Genomic DNA, 13,291 nt, shown 5'->3' with positions numbered 1-13,291 from the left:
AGGCACTCAAAATGGAGCACGTTCGGCTTCCGAAAAATGTTCACAAACCAGAACACTTACATCCAGCTTTGCAGTGTTTGGGTTCCAAGTTGTTTGAGTACCAAGGTGTTTGAGAACCAAGGTACCACTGTAACCCAAAGGCAAATCTTCAATTCGAATGCAAAAAAGATCATGTGTTGGTGCCCTGAAATTAGGGTGCGCATAGACCAGGCGTAGGCAAACTCTGGCCCTCCAGATGTTTGGGACTACAATTCCCATCACCCCTAGCTAACAGGACCAGTGGTGAGGGATGATGGGAATTGTAGTCCCAAACACGGGGGGGGGGCGGAGTTTGCCTATGCATGGAATAGACCCTTCTGCTCCACTTGGAAGGCAGGGATGGTCTGGGGAGCCTGAGAGGATTCCTCCCGCAGCCAGGAACTTATCGCGTGATCCTGCCTATCAAGCCAGAGGAGGAGGAATCTTCCCAGATGGAATGGCTGTCCTTCAGGAGCCTCGGGGGGAAAAGAAAGCTTTTCATGCAGCTCCTAGTCAAACTATGGAACTCCTTTCCCCGCAGGAGGCAGTGAAGGCCACCAACATAGTAAAGGTAAAGGGACCCCTGACCATTAGGTCCAGTCGTGACCGACTCTGGGGTTGTGGCGCTCATCTCGCTTTACTGGCCGAGGGAGCCGGCGTACAGCTTCTGGGTCATGTGGCCAGCATGACTAAGCCGCTTCTGGCGAACCAGAGCAGCGCACGGAAACGCCGTTTACCATCCCGCCGGAGTGGTACCTATTGATCTACTTGCACTTTGATGTACTTTCGAACTGCTAGGTTGGCAGGAGCAGGGACCGAGCAATGGGAGCTCACCCTGTCGAACCACCGACCTTCTGATCGGCAAGTCCTTGGCTCTGTGGTTTAACCCACGGCGCCACCCGTGTCCCGCCACCAACATAGATGGCTTCAAAAGAGGATTAGACAAATTCTCGGAGGAGAGGGCTACCAGCCATGCTGGCTACACTCTTTCTTCCACAGTTGGAGGCAGCAAAGCTTCCGAATACCAGTTACTGGAAACCACAGGAGCGGAGAGTGACTCTTGCGCTCAGATCCTGCTTGCTGGTTTCCCATGCTGTGAGAACAGGATGCTGGACTAGATCGGCCATTGGCCTGATCTAGCAGGCTCTCCTTACGTTCTTGTGTTGGCCTTGAGAAGAAAGGCTTTGTGAACACATGAAACCATATGAACACATCAGACCACAGGCCCACCTCGTTACGCATTGTCTGCACTGACTGATTATAATAAATAATAATAATGAATTTTTATTTATACCCCGCCCTTCCGGGTTCAGAAAACCGGGCTCAGGGCAGCTAACAACAAATTTAAAAAACTTAACTGATGCAACAAAAAAACAGCATAAAATACAGTATAAAACGGGAATAACAATAAATTCAGAATTCAGAAATCAGTTTGGAGGGGGAATCCATCCAATAAACATTAGATGGTCACCAGGGCTAGCTGGCTAAGTTAGTCCTATTTGGGCAAGCGAGGAGACCAGGGGGAGAATTAGCTGTGGGATCCCAGAGCGGTTAATCTTCGTAAAAAGGAGAGGGGGAGGGAAGGAAGGGGAATGAAAGATCAGGCTAAGTTCAAATGGAAAGCCAGGTAGAATAGCTCTGTCTTACAGGCCCTGCGGAAGGAAGTTAAATCCTGCAGAGCTCTGGTCTCATGGGACAGAGCATTCCACCAGGGTGGAGCCATCACTGAGAAGGCCCTGGCCCTGGTGGAGGATGATCTGACTTCCTTAAGGCCCGGGACCTCTAAACTATGATTATTCATGGACCTTAAGGTCCTCTGTGGGGCTAGCAGGGTTTAACAGCCTCCTTTCAGGTAGGGCCTCTGGCACAGCCAGGTGCCCTGACTGAGCACAGTTCCTACATGTGAGGACACTCCTGTTCTAACACAACTGCATTATTTTGCTGCAGATTCCCACTTGCGATGACTAACAACTAATTGCCATCTCCTGTAGCCGTGATTTTCTCTTACTGTTCCCAGACCCACAAAACAACTCCAAAGGTTTATTGCATGCAGATGGTTTCCCCGGTTTCTCTTTATACATATTTGAAAAATTTCTGGGTTCCCTTCCCTTTTAAACACAAAAGCAACAAGGCTGAAGAAATCTAATTTTCACGGCAAGGAACCAGCATTGTAGGCAACACGACAGAAGGAAATGTTTTGGCTGTGCTTGGGGTAGGGGGAACACTCCCCCGAAACGACAATCTTTTGCAAAGCAAGATGTGATTAACAAGCAGGAAGCAAGCGCTATGCGATTCTACAGGATTTGGTAATTGAATCCACCAAGGATAATGACGTTGACCTTCCCATTTGGAAATAAACTAGGCATTCAGCTTATAAGTGCTGTTCGCATTAATTCTAATTGCCCATACATGGCTAACGCGGCAGGATACTACTGGGAGGACAAGGAACAGGTAAATAATGATTACCATTAGCCTGTTTTACTAACAACATCAACAAAGCAAGGAGTATTTATGACAACGGTTTCTGGACCATGTAAAAGGCAGAGTTCGACATCTGGATGCCATCGCTCCAACACAAGGATTTCCCTCCGCGTGCCAGAGCGCATGCATCAAAGCGTATCGTAAGGACATAAAGCCTGCCTTGTTGATTCAGACCAAACATCCATCGAGTCCAGAATTCTGGCTCCGAGGATCAAATGGTTATTTCTGATGATTGTTACTTCTGATGGAATAATCTCCCTTCTCTTGTTCTGGGGGTTCTTGCCAATGTTCCCAAGAAGAGTTTGGATTTGATATCCCGCTTTATTACTACCTGAATAATAATAATAATAATAATAATAATAATAATAATAATAATAATTTATTATTTATACCCCGCCCATCTGGCTGAGTTTCCTCAGCCACTCTGGGCGGCTTCCAATCGAGTGTTAAAAACAATGCAGCATTAAATATTAAAAACCTCCCTAAACAGGGCTGCCTTCAGATGTCTTTTAAAGTTAAGATAGCTACTTATTTCCTTCACATCTGAACGGAGGGCATTCCACAGGGTGGGTGCCACTACCGAGAAGGCCCTCTGTCTGGTTCCCTGTAACCTCACTTCTCGCAATGAGGGAACCACCGAAGGCCCTCGACGCTGGACCTCAGTGTCCAGGCTGAACGATGGGGGTGGAGACGCTCCTTTGGGTATACAGGCCCGAGGCCCGAAGGAGTCTCAAAGTGGCTAACATTCTCCTTTCCCTTCCTCCCCCACAACAAACACTCTGTGAGGTGAGTGAGGCTGAGAGACTCCAGAGAAGTGTGACTGGCCCAAGGTCACCCAGCAGCTGCATGTGGAGGAGCGGGGAAGCGAACCCGGTTCACCAGACTACAAGTCTACCACTCCACTACACCACACCGGTTCCCAAGCAGATTTGGGGAGGCGGCAGGGGACACAGAGGGAGCAAGTCCCATGGCAATGGCAGGACATATCACACTGCTTCCTGCTAGTGCAACAACCGAGTTGGAGCCAATGTTTGTTCTCTGTACCTATTTTGCAATACTCCCTTCATCTGACCTTAGGAACAAATATAGCGACATGTTTCATAGGGGCAAAGGAAGCTTCCTTGTATCGAGTCAGACCATTGTGTCCATCTAGCGCAGTATTGTCTGCTTTGACTGGCCATGGCTATTTCTTCCAGAGTTTCAGATAGGGGTCTCTCCCAGCCCTACTTGGACATGCCTGGGACTGAACCTTTGGACCCCCTGCAAGCAAATTGGATGCTGTATCACTGAGCTGCAGACCTTTTCCTAAATCAGGATATTTATGGTCCATACCACATATGCAAGTGTTTACTTGTAAGTCCGCTCCATCTTGTTTCCACACTAATCTGGCGTTAAATAAAATAATAATAATCTGTACAAAAATTTGCCTATCTCTCTCTGTTTATTTGCACACACACATTTTCTCACAAAGTATGCTCTTTGGGAAATGCATTTTATTCCAAAAATGTGAGTTTCTACATGAATTTGGGTATGTTCCTTGGGCCGAGAATCATGTTGTGGCCTTCAGAGAAGTGAGAGATCCAATGCACAGCTACATTTGACTTGTACGTTCACCCAGGAGACGAGGACCAGGCCGCCTCATATTGGAAATTGCAAATACAATATTCACAAATGTAATTCACAAATACAAAATTCCTCAAGCATCTCTGTGGAGGTTTCATTCAGCTCTCATGAGAACTTATAAGGAGCTTCATACTTTAGATTTGCCCATCTACCTCAGCATTCTCCAACCTGGTGCCCTCCAAATGCTTTTGACCATACTCCCATCATCTGCAACCAGTGTTCCTAGCAGTGCCGGATTTACATATAAGCTAAACAAGCTATAGCTTAGGGCCCCACTCTCTTGGCGGCCCTTCCAAAAATCAAAGGAACAAAAAACTGGATGTACATTTCCAAAATATAAGATAATAAACAAATAAAATAAAACCTACACCCAGCAACAGTGTTTTGTGTTGTGTGGGCTCCTATGATGTAAGTAATGGGCCTCACTTGCTTCCTAAAATATCACAGGTTTGCTTGTTTCTATATATAGGGTGCCTTCATTCTGCATGTGCAAATGGCTTTAGATACTTATTAGGTCCATAAATTACCATCTAGAATATATTCAACACAAAAAACAGTGACAATTTGTTGTGGACACAGGAGAGCTGGACATATAAAGGGCCCCAATAGCTTCAGTAGCTTAGGGCCTCATCAAACCTAAATCCGGCCCTGGTTCCTAGCTATTTAAAGACTTACTGCGTTCAAACGCACCCAACCAGTATGGGACAAGGCAAGTCTTCATTTGCCTTTCACTCGGCCCTCGCCACACCGAAAGATAAAGTTGCCAGGCAAGCGCATGTGTGTACACCTAGTTAGAAAACATTTCCTTCCATTTCTATATTGCAAACAGATCTTTGCCAGTAGCCACCCCACTGCTAATGATCTCTGAAATGGTCCCCTCGGCTGCTCTTGTTGACTATTCCAAAACACCACCTGGACACACTTAGAAATGCAAGACTGCCCACGGCAGGAGCAAAAGCTTTCCCCATGCGAGATAAGATTCGATGTGGATGATACCTGGCTCCATTACAGCAGAAGCAAGACTAGCAGGGGCCTGGAGCTCTGCAAATCCCTCTTTGGTGTCATCTGATCTTCCTTTAAGGGCAGCCCAGAAGAACATTCTGAAAAAGGAGAGGAAAGAAAGAGAATCATTCCACGTGTGTTAGGCCACCAGAGGGGGCAACCATTTTCCTCGGCGGAGCTCCGCCGAGCAAGTGAAACACATACACAATTAGCAAATTAATTAGGTGGAGAAATAGTTGGATGGAGTCCGTTGCACCGCCAGGCCTTCTTCCTGCCCCCTAGAAGAATGGTTTTGTTTTTATTTTTTAACCCTCACAGTCCTTTCCCAGGCGTCAACAGTTCGTATCACATGCCCCCCTTCCCCTGGAAATGTAGATGGCTCAGAGATTGGCGGAAGTGGAGACTGTGGCAGGCCATGAGAAGGAGATCTTGACCTTGCGCAAAAAATACCCATTGGGAGCAGCCAACTGAGAATTAGCCAAAGGTGCCAGCTGTCTGAAAGAACGTTCATGCCTCAGAGCTGAAAGACCCAGATTTTCTATCCACAGCCTAAGAGTGCCTCAGCCAATGATGTCTACTAGAGCCAGCTGAAAGGACATAGGCCCATGACCTATATCTATTATCCCGCCTTTCTCCCAGGAAAAACAATCTCTCAAAGGACCTGTCGATGACATTTTACCATTGTACTGTGGAGAGTGTATTAACTTATGGTCTGTGTGTGTGGTTTGGGAGCTGCACGGTCAGGGGAAAAACAATGCTGTCCAGGGTTGTAAAGACTGCGGAGAGAATAATTGGGTGCACTCTTCCCACCTTGGATTAAATCTATGCTTCCAGGTGCCATAAGAAAGCTGCAGAGATAGCGCAGGATAGTGTGTACCCCGGAAATGATCTCTTTCAGCTTCTGCCTTCTGGAAGAAGGTACAGGGTTATTATAAAGACTAGGAATAACCGCCTGAGAAACAGTTTCTACCCAAATGAGATTTTGGTTTTAAACACCTTGTAAGGAGTCTGTATGGGAGTATATTGTATTTAAAAATCGGGTATCAGAGTTTTTAGGGGGCTAACCAGGCTGGGATAGCTGGGATAGCAGGCTTGTTGGGTTCCGAATGTCTTACATAGATTTTTGAATTTTGTTGTTCTGTATGGGACAATGACAATAAAGATTATTGTATTGTAAGATTTACAGAAGCCTTCCTGGTTTCTCATTTGATCCTGGAATGTCCCGCTTTTCCTTAGGACGTCCCTATTTGCACCAGAGAAATCTTGGAGGGTTTAGTTGGACCTCCCTATTTTCATCAGAGAAATGTTGGTGGGTATGGAGTTATGCAACCCCCAAACCAAGGAGACAAGTAACTATACAACCTTTAGAAGACATCTGAAGGCAGCCCTGTATAGGGAAGTTTTCAATGTTTTATAATGCTTTTTTATATGTTGGAAGCTGTCCAGGGTAGCTGGGGGAACCCAGTCAGGTGGGTGGGGTATAAATAGTAAAATTATTATTTGTATTATGGAATAGGATATCCTCATTTTCCTCGGCAGAAATGTTGGAGGGTATGAAATTAAAATAACACACACACATAAATAAAAATATTTAAATAAGTAAGCCTGCTTTAAGAAACACTGGGAACACCTAAAACCATTTTAAAGCATGCACACACACTGAATGAAAAAACATTTGTCTGTTGGCTAGGATTGCCAGATTTCCAGAGGTAAAAATCCAGACAAAAAAAATGTTGAGCGCTGTTTTTATGCATGATTGCCCGCACCAGACCCCAAAACTGAGTCACCCATGCACACATTTTTTTAACCCCCCCCAAAAAACCTGGACATGTAGACCCCCCCCCCAAAAAAGAGGACATGTCCGGGATTTCCCGGACATATGCCAATCCTACTGTTAGCACAAGGAAAGCAGAAGGGAGATTAGCCTAGCCACACAAACCCCATTCTCTTATTTTCTTCACAATGCATGAGAGGCTACCCTAAACCTTTCCATAGTCATCAGACCAGTGTTTTCTCTGACATGCTCATCTTTACGTGTTCAGATTTATGGAGAGTTTGTGTGCATGAAGGAGCACTCGATTATGTGGGTCCCCAGCGGAAGCGAGATTCTGCAGAGACAAAAGTACCTTCCACTCTGCTGTTTGTGAGAACAAGGGCATTTGGGTGTGTTTTAGCGCTGCTCCAGAGCATCCGAGCACTTCCTTGAGTCCATCTGGGATATGAAATTTTAGAAGGGAAAATTTCCTCTCAAATGGAAGGACGGGAAACAAGGCTACTCCATCATCGTCTGTGCTCAAGCTTTACTTAGCGACAGAATCAGAGAAAGGTCAGAGGATCTCAAGAGGTTGAGGACTCCTGTGGCCTGAGGCTGCTGTGGATTTTGAGTGCTCTGGCTTCTGAGCCCTCTTCAGGGGAAAGGAAGTCCACCATCAGACACATTGGACTTCAAAAAGAGGACACTTCTAACTGAAAATAAAACGAGGGGATTCGGAAAAAGGAAGCTGGAAGAGAAAGTCAAGAGGGTCAAAGCTCTTCAGAATGCTAGGGGGGTTCTTCAAAATCGCAATAATAGAAGTTCAGCGAAAATGTATACTGACGATCAATGTGGTTGCTACAAAACCCAAGAGGATTTCTGTGTGGTTAACAAGTTAGCGTCAAAGAAGTTATAGGGGGCTTCCTTCAGAAAATGGAAGTCTTGCCCAAGTGAAGAGGACCAAAAGGAACAGAAATGTTGGCTAAAGAAATTCCACAATTTCTTGTGGATGCTGAAAAAAGAATTCTGAGGATTCTAAGGGATGCTGAAAAAAGAATTCTGAGGAACGTGTTGCTAAAACCGTAAAAGCAAACAACAAATTATGTAAAGGCATTAGAAACAGGAGACCAAGCAGGGAGACTTTGTTGGACCTTTGGATGAGAAGGAAGTCAAAGGTGTGCTCAGTGAGGAAAAGGATGTTTAAGAGAAGGTGAATGTATTATTTGCATCCGTCGTCACTGCAGGAGATGTAGAGCAGTTCATCTGTGCCTGATCCAATTTTCTCAGCAAGGGAGTCAGAGGAAATGTGGCAAATAGTGGTGACAAGAGATGAACACAATAAAAACCGACAAATCGCTGGGTCTGCACGGCATCCACCTGAGAGTTCTTAAAGAACTCACATGTGAAATTGCTGATCTTCTAACAAAAATATGTAAATCGTCCTTAAGTAGCTGAAGGCTGGAAAATACCAATATAAACCAATTTTTAAAAATAATTTGCAGTGAGGGAGGGCCTGGTAAAGGAAGCTACAAGTAGGTTAGCTCAGTATCTGTCCTGGAAAAAAACTGGTGGAAAAACATGATCAAAGACAGAACAGCCAGCATATAGAAGAACAAGCCATGCTGAAGAAGTACCAGCATGGCTTCTGCAATGGTACGTGCTGCCTAACATTTTGTTTTGTTGAAAGTGTCAATAAGCCTAGGTCAAAGGACCGTGGAGGAGATACTGTTTACAGTCATACCTCGTGTTGCGTTAGGTTCATGTTGTGTATCTTCGGCTTGTGAACACGGCAAACCCGGAAGTGTATACTTCTGGGTTTCGTCGTGCGTGCGTGCGTAGAAGTGTTCTGCGTGCTTCACACATGCGCAGAAGTGCTCTATCACGCTCTGCACTTGCGCAGAAATGCACCCCAGCATGGATCGTGTCCACAACTAGAGGTACCACTGTACTTGGATTTTCAGTTAGCTGTTGATACAGATCCTTCATTAAAGACTCATTGAATAAGCTTAGCAGAGGTGGGGAAAAGGGAGAAGTCCTCTTGTTGTTTAGTCGTGTCTGACTCTTCGTGACCCCCAGGACCAGAGCACGCCAGATGCTCCTGTCTTCCACTGCCTCCCGCAGTTTGGTCAAACTCATGCTGGTAGCTTTGAGAACACTGTCCAACCATCTCGTCCTCTGTCGTCCCCTTCTCTTTGTGCCCTCCATCTTTCCCAACATCAGGGTCTTTCCTTCTCATGAGGTGGCCAAAGTCCTCTTATGTATCATTAATTGGTTAAAAAAAACAGAAAGCAGGGAAAGGAATAAATGAACACTTCTTCCAGTGGAAGGATGTAGGAAGCTTGGTCCCCCAAGAGATCTGCACTGGGTCAGATGCTTTTTAACTTGTTCATAAATAATCTGCAATTAGGATAAGCAGTGAGATGGCCAATTTGCTGGTGACACCCAACCATTCAGGATGGCCAAAGCTAAATAGGATTGTGAGGAGTTCCAAGATGATTTATCCAAAGAGGATGAACAGACATCAAAACGGCAGATACAGGTTGAACGTAAATAAGTGTTAAGCGATGAACACTGGGGCAAAAACATCCAAACGTACACTAATGGGGTCTGAAATGGTAGCGACTGCCAAACCTTGGGAGGGCTGGTATCTTAGAGTTAGCAGTATGGTGTAGTGTTTAGAGTGATGGACAAGGATCTGGAGGCTAGGGTTCAAATCTGTACAGATCTCATTAGGTGACACTGGCCAGTCACTATTCCCAGATTAACCTAACCTCACAGGCTTGTTGTGAGGATGAAATGTGTTGTGGGAGAGCCATCTCCGCCACCCTGAGCTCTATGAAGGAAGTGTGAAATCTGAATGTAGTGGTGAAAATAATAATAATAATAATAATAATAATAATAATAATAATAATAATAATTTATTATTTATACCCTGCCCAGCTGGCTGGGTGGCTTCGAACAGAATATTAAAATACAATAGTCTATTAAACATTAAAAGCTTCCCTAAACAGGGCTGCCTTCAGATGTCTTCTATATGTCAGGTAGGTGCTTATCTCTTTGACGTCTGGTGGGAGGCTGTTCCACAGGGCGGGCGCCATTACTGAGAAGGCCCTCTGCTTGGTTCCCTGTAACTTGGCTTCTCGCAGTGAGGGAACCGCCAGAAGGCCCTCAGTGCTGGGCCTCAGTGTCCGGGCTGAACGATGGAGTGGAGAGGCTCCTTCAGATATACTGGACCAAGGCCATTTAGGGCTTTACAAGTCAGCACCAACACTTTGAATTGTGCTCGGAAACGTACTGGGAGCCAATGTAGGTCTTTCAAGACCGGTGTTATGTGGTCTTGGCGGCCGCTCCCAGTCACCAGTCTAGCTGCCGCATTCTGGATTAGTTGTAGTTTCCAGGTCACCTTCAAAGGTAGCCCCACGTAGAGTGCATTGCAGTAGTCGAAGCTACTAATTTAATTAACACCAGTTGTCCATGTAGTTTGGTGTGATCTACTCTGATGGGCAACAGCTCTCAAGGCCGTTTTTTCCCCCACCATCGGCAACCTGCAGAACCGGGGACTGGTCTGCATGCAGAAATTTTGAATGGCAAAGCAGACCTTCCAGGTCTGGTTATGGGTAGAGCCACTTTGGCCCTGGACTTCTTGAAGTCCAGATAGCAGCGGCAGAAGGGGAGGCAGAGAGAGCGCCGAAGCACAGCAGCTGGGTTACTGCAAAAACAGGCACCCGTCCAGCACACCCAGCCTCCTCTTAAACAGGCTTCCTTATTTCCCATACAATAAAAATCTTGATCCACTTAGTGACACCACCGTTTCAAAGAAGCATCAAATAAACACTGTGCTCGAAAACACTTTCTCTTCCCCCACCCCTTTCCCTTCCCTCGTTGCTAACTGTGAAGCTCACGTCTCAAGCCTGGTACTCTAATGGAATGTCTAATGCTCTGCAGCTGCACATTTTTAATGCAAAGCTGGGGGCGGAGCCCTGAGAATTATAGATATATATACACACACATATGGTTTTATGTAATCTTGCCATGAATTTTTTAAACGGCATGTCCTAATTCATGCTGGACGGAAAGAGCTTTTTCAGCCGGTCCTCTGTGGCTACAGCCCAACATGCGTGGAGTGTGTGATGCCTTATTGCCGCAGTGTTTGCAGCAAAGGCAGCCCTGGCACAGAGGCTTAGGCAAGACAGCCAGATAGCCAATGGCTAGGGCCGCAGGTGGCGCTGTGGGTTAAACCACAGAGCCTAGGACTTGCTGATCAGAAGGTCAGCAGTTCGAATCCCCGCAAGGGGGTGAGCTCCCGTTGCTTGGTCCCTGCTCCTGCCAACCTAGCAGTTCAAAAGCACATCAAAGTGCAAGTAGATAAATAGGTACCACTCCGGCAGGAAGGAAAATGGTGTTTCCGTGCGCTGCTCTGGTTCGCCAGAAGCGGCTTAGTCATGCTGGCCACATGACCCAGAAACTGTATGCCGGCTCCTTCGGCCAATAAAGCGAGATGAGCGCCGCAACCCCAGAGTCGGCCACGACTGGATCCCTTTACCTTTACCTATCCAATGGCTATTGTCGGGAAAGGCCAGGCAATGCAAAGGTCAGACTGACACAACTAGGGACCGATCAAGTCCAACGCAACCTACTAGTGGACTCCTGGGGTGCAAGCATGGCTTTCTTAATAGTAATAGTAATAATAATAATAATTTTTATTTATACCCCAGCCTTCCCAGCCAATACCAGGTTTAGGGTGGCTAACACCAGGTATAAAAACAATTGATTAAAACACAACTTAAAAACAAGATTAAAATACAACATTAAAATGCAGCCTCATTTCAGTAGAAACTCAAATCTTGGGAGTTCTCCAGCCAGATGTCAGGGAGTGAGGTGTCCCAGTTTGAGTAAAAACCACCACCCTGTCTGTACACTGACTTCTGATGCTCAGGGACCGAAATACATGGAATCATAGAATTGTAGAATTGTAAGGGGCCCCAGGGTCATCTAGTCCAACCCCTTCAATGCAGGAATCTCAGCTAGAGCATCCATGGCAGGTGGCTATCTAACCTCTGCTTAAAAACCTCCAAGGAACCTCCTATTCTGTGGGGCAGTTTTTAATAGGTAGGGAAATACCTATTAAACACAACTTATCCCTCCAGGAGCCCCCATGTGGGGGCTGAAGAGAGTTTTAAAATCCCATTATTGGCAACAAAATTAAAAGCATAGGCATTAGGGTGTAAAACCTTGTTTTGAGCAAATCCACCTATGAAGGAAGCTGGCTTCCCTTTTGTACCCCCCGCTTAATAAAGCACCAGGCAACAAATTGGAGAGTAAACTTAAAAATATAATCTACTTATTTATTATCATGCATGGGTTTCACAGCAATGGCAGCATAGAATCATAGAATCATAGAGTTGGAAGAGACCACAAGGGCCATCGAGTCCAACCCCCTGCCAAGCAGGAAACACCATCAGAGCACTCCTGACATATTGTTGTCAAGCCTCTGCTTAAAGACCTCCAAAGAAGGAGACTCCACCACACTCCTTGGCAGCAAATTCCACTGTCAAACAGCTCTTACTGTCAGAAAGTTCTTCCTAATGTTTAGGTGGAATCTTCTTTCTTGTAGTTTGGATCCATTGCTCCGTGTCCGCTTCTCTGGAGCAGCAGAAAACAACCTTTCTCCCTCCTCTATGTGACATACTTTTATATATTTGGACATGGCTATCATATCACCCCTTAACTTCCTCTTCTCCAGGCTAAACATGCCCAGCTCCCTTAGCTGTTCCTCATAAGGCATCGTTTCCAGGCCTTTGACCATTTTGGTTGCCTTCCTCTGGACACGTTCCAGTTTGTCAGTGTCCTTCTTGAACTGTGGTGCCCAGAACTGGACACAGTACTCCAGGTGAGGTCTGACCAGAGCAGAATACAGTGGCACTATTACTTCCCTTGATCTAGATGCTATACTCCTATTGATGCAGCCCAGAATTGCATTGGCTTTTTTAGCTGCCGCATCACACTGTTGGCTCATGTCAAGTTTGTGGTCAACCAAGACTCCTAGATCCTTTTCACATGTACTGCTCTCAAGCCAGGTGTCACCCATCTTGTATTTCTGCCTCTCATTTTTTTTGCCCAAGTGCAATACTTTACATTTCTCCCTGTTAAAATTCATCTTGTTTGTTTTGGCCCAGTTCTCTAATCTGTCAAGCAGTCAAAACTATGCAAGCAAAATACTTATATTCACAGGATAACAAGCTTCAGGCTTGTGTCTGGAGCTGGAGTAAACACAGGGTACATCTGCCCTTATGGCTGCTCACAGGAAGAGAGCTCAGGAGGAACAGGAAGTACTGCATGCAACTTCCTCCAGGAAAAGAGGGGACATGACATCACACAGAGCCCTCTCTACCAAGTGCATTTCTATGGTCTACC

The 13,291-nt window shown here is 45.9% G+C and overlaps 1 protein-coding gene across 11 annotated transcripts in view; it reads right to left on the bottom strand.

Moving 5' to 3' along the window:
• The window catches only part of TENM4 (teneurin transmembrane protein 4), a 628,724-nt gene that overhangs the window by 432,501 nt on the left and 182,932 nt on the right, over nt 1-13,291 (bottom strand). For all 11 annotated transcript variants that reach the window (XM_081909492.1, XM_081909496.1, XM_081909502.1 and 8 more), the window contains one exon: nt 5,119-5,222. The gene's annotated coding sequence lies outside the window, so the exon portion shown is untranslated. The remainder of the gene's footprint in view (nt 1-5,118; nt 5,223-13,291) is intronic.

The sequence above is a fragment of the Podarcis melisellensis genome (assembly GCF_964234715.1).
Source record: "Podarcis melisellensis genome assembly, chromosome: 4".
Lineage (NCBI taxonomy): Eukaryota > Metazoa > Chordata > Lepidosauria > Squamata > Lacertidae > Podarcis > Podarcis melisellensis.
This window is presented reverse-complemented; position numbering and strand designations above follow the sequence as displayed.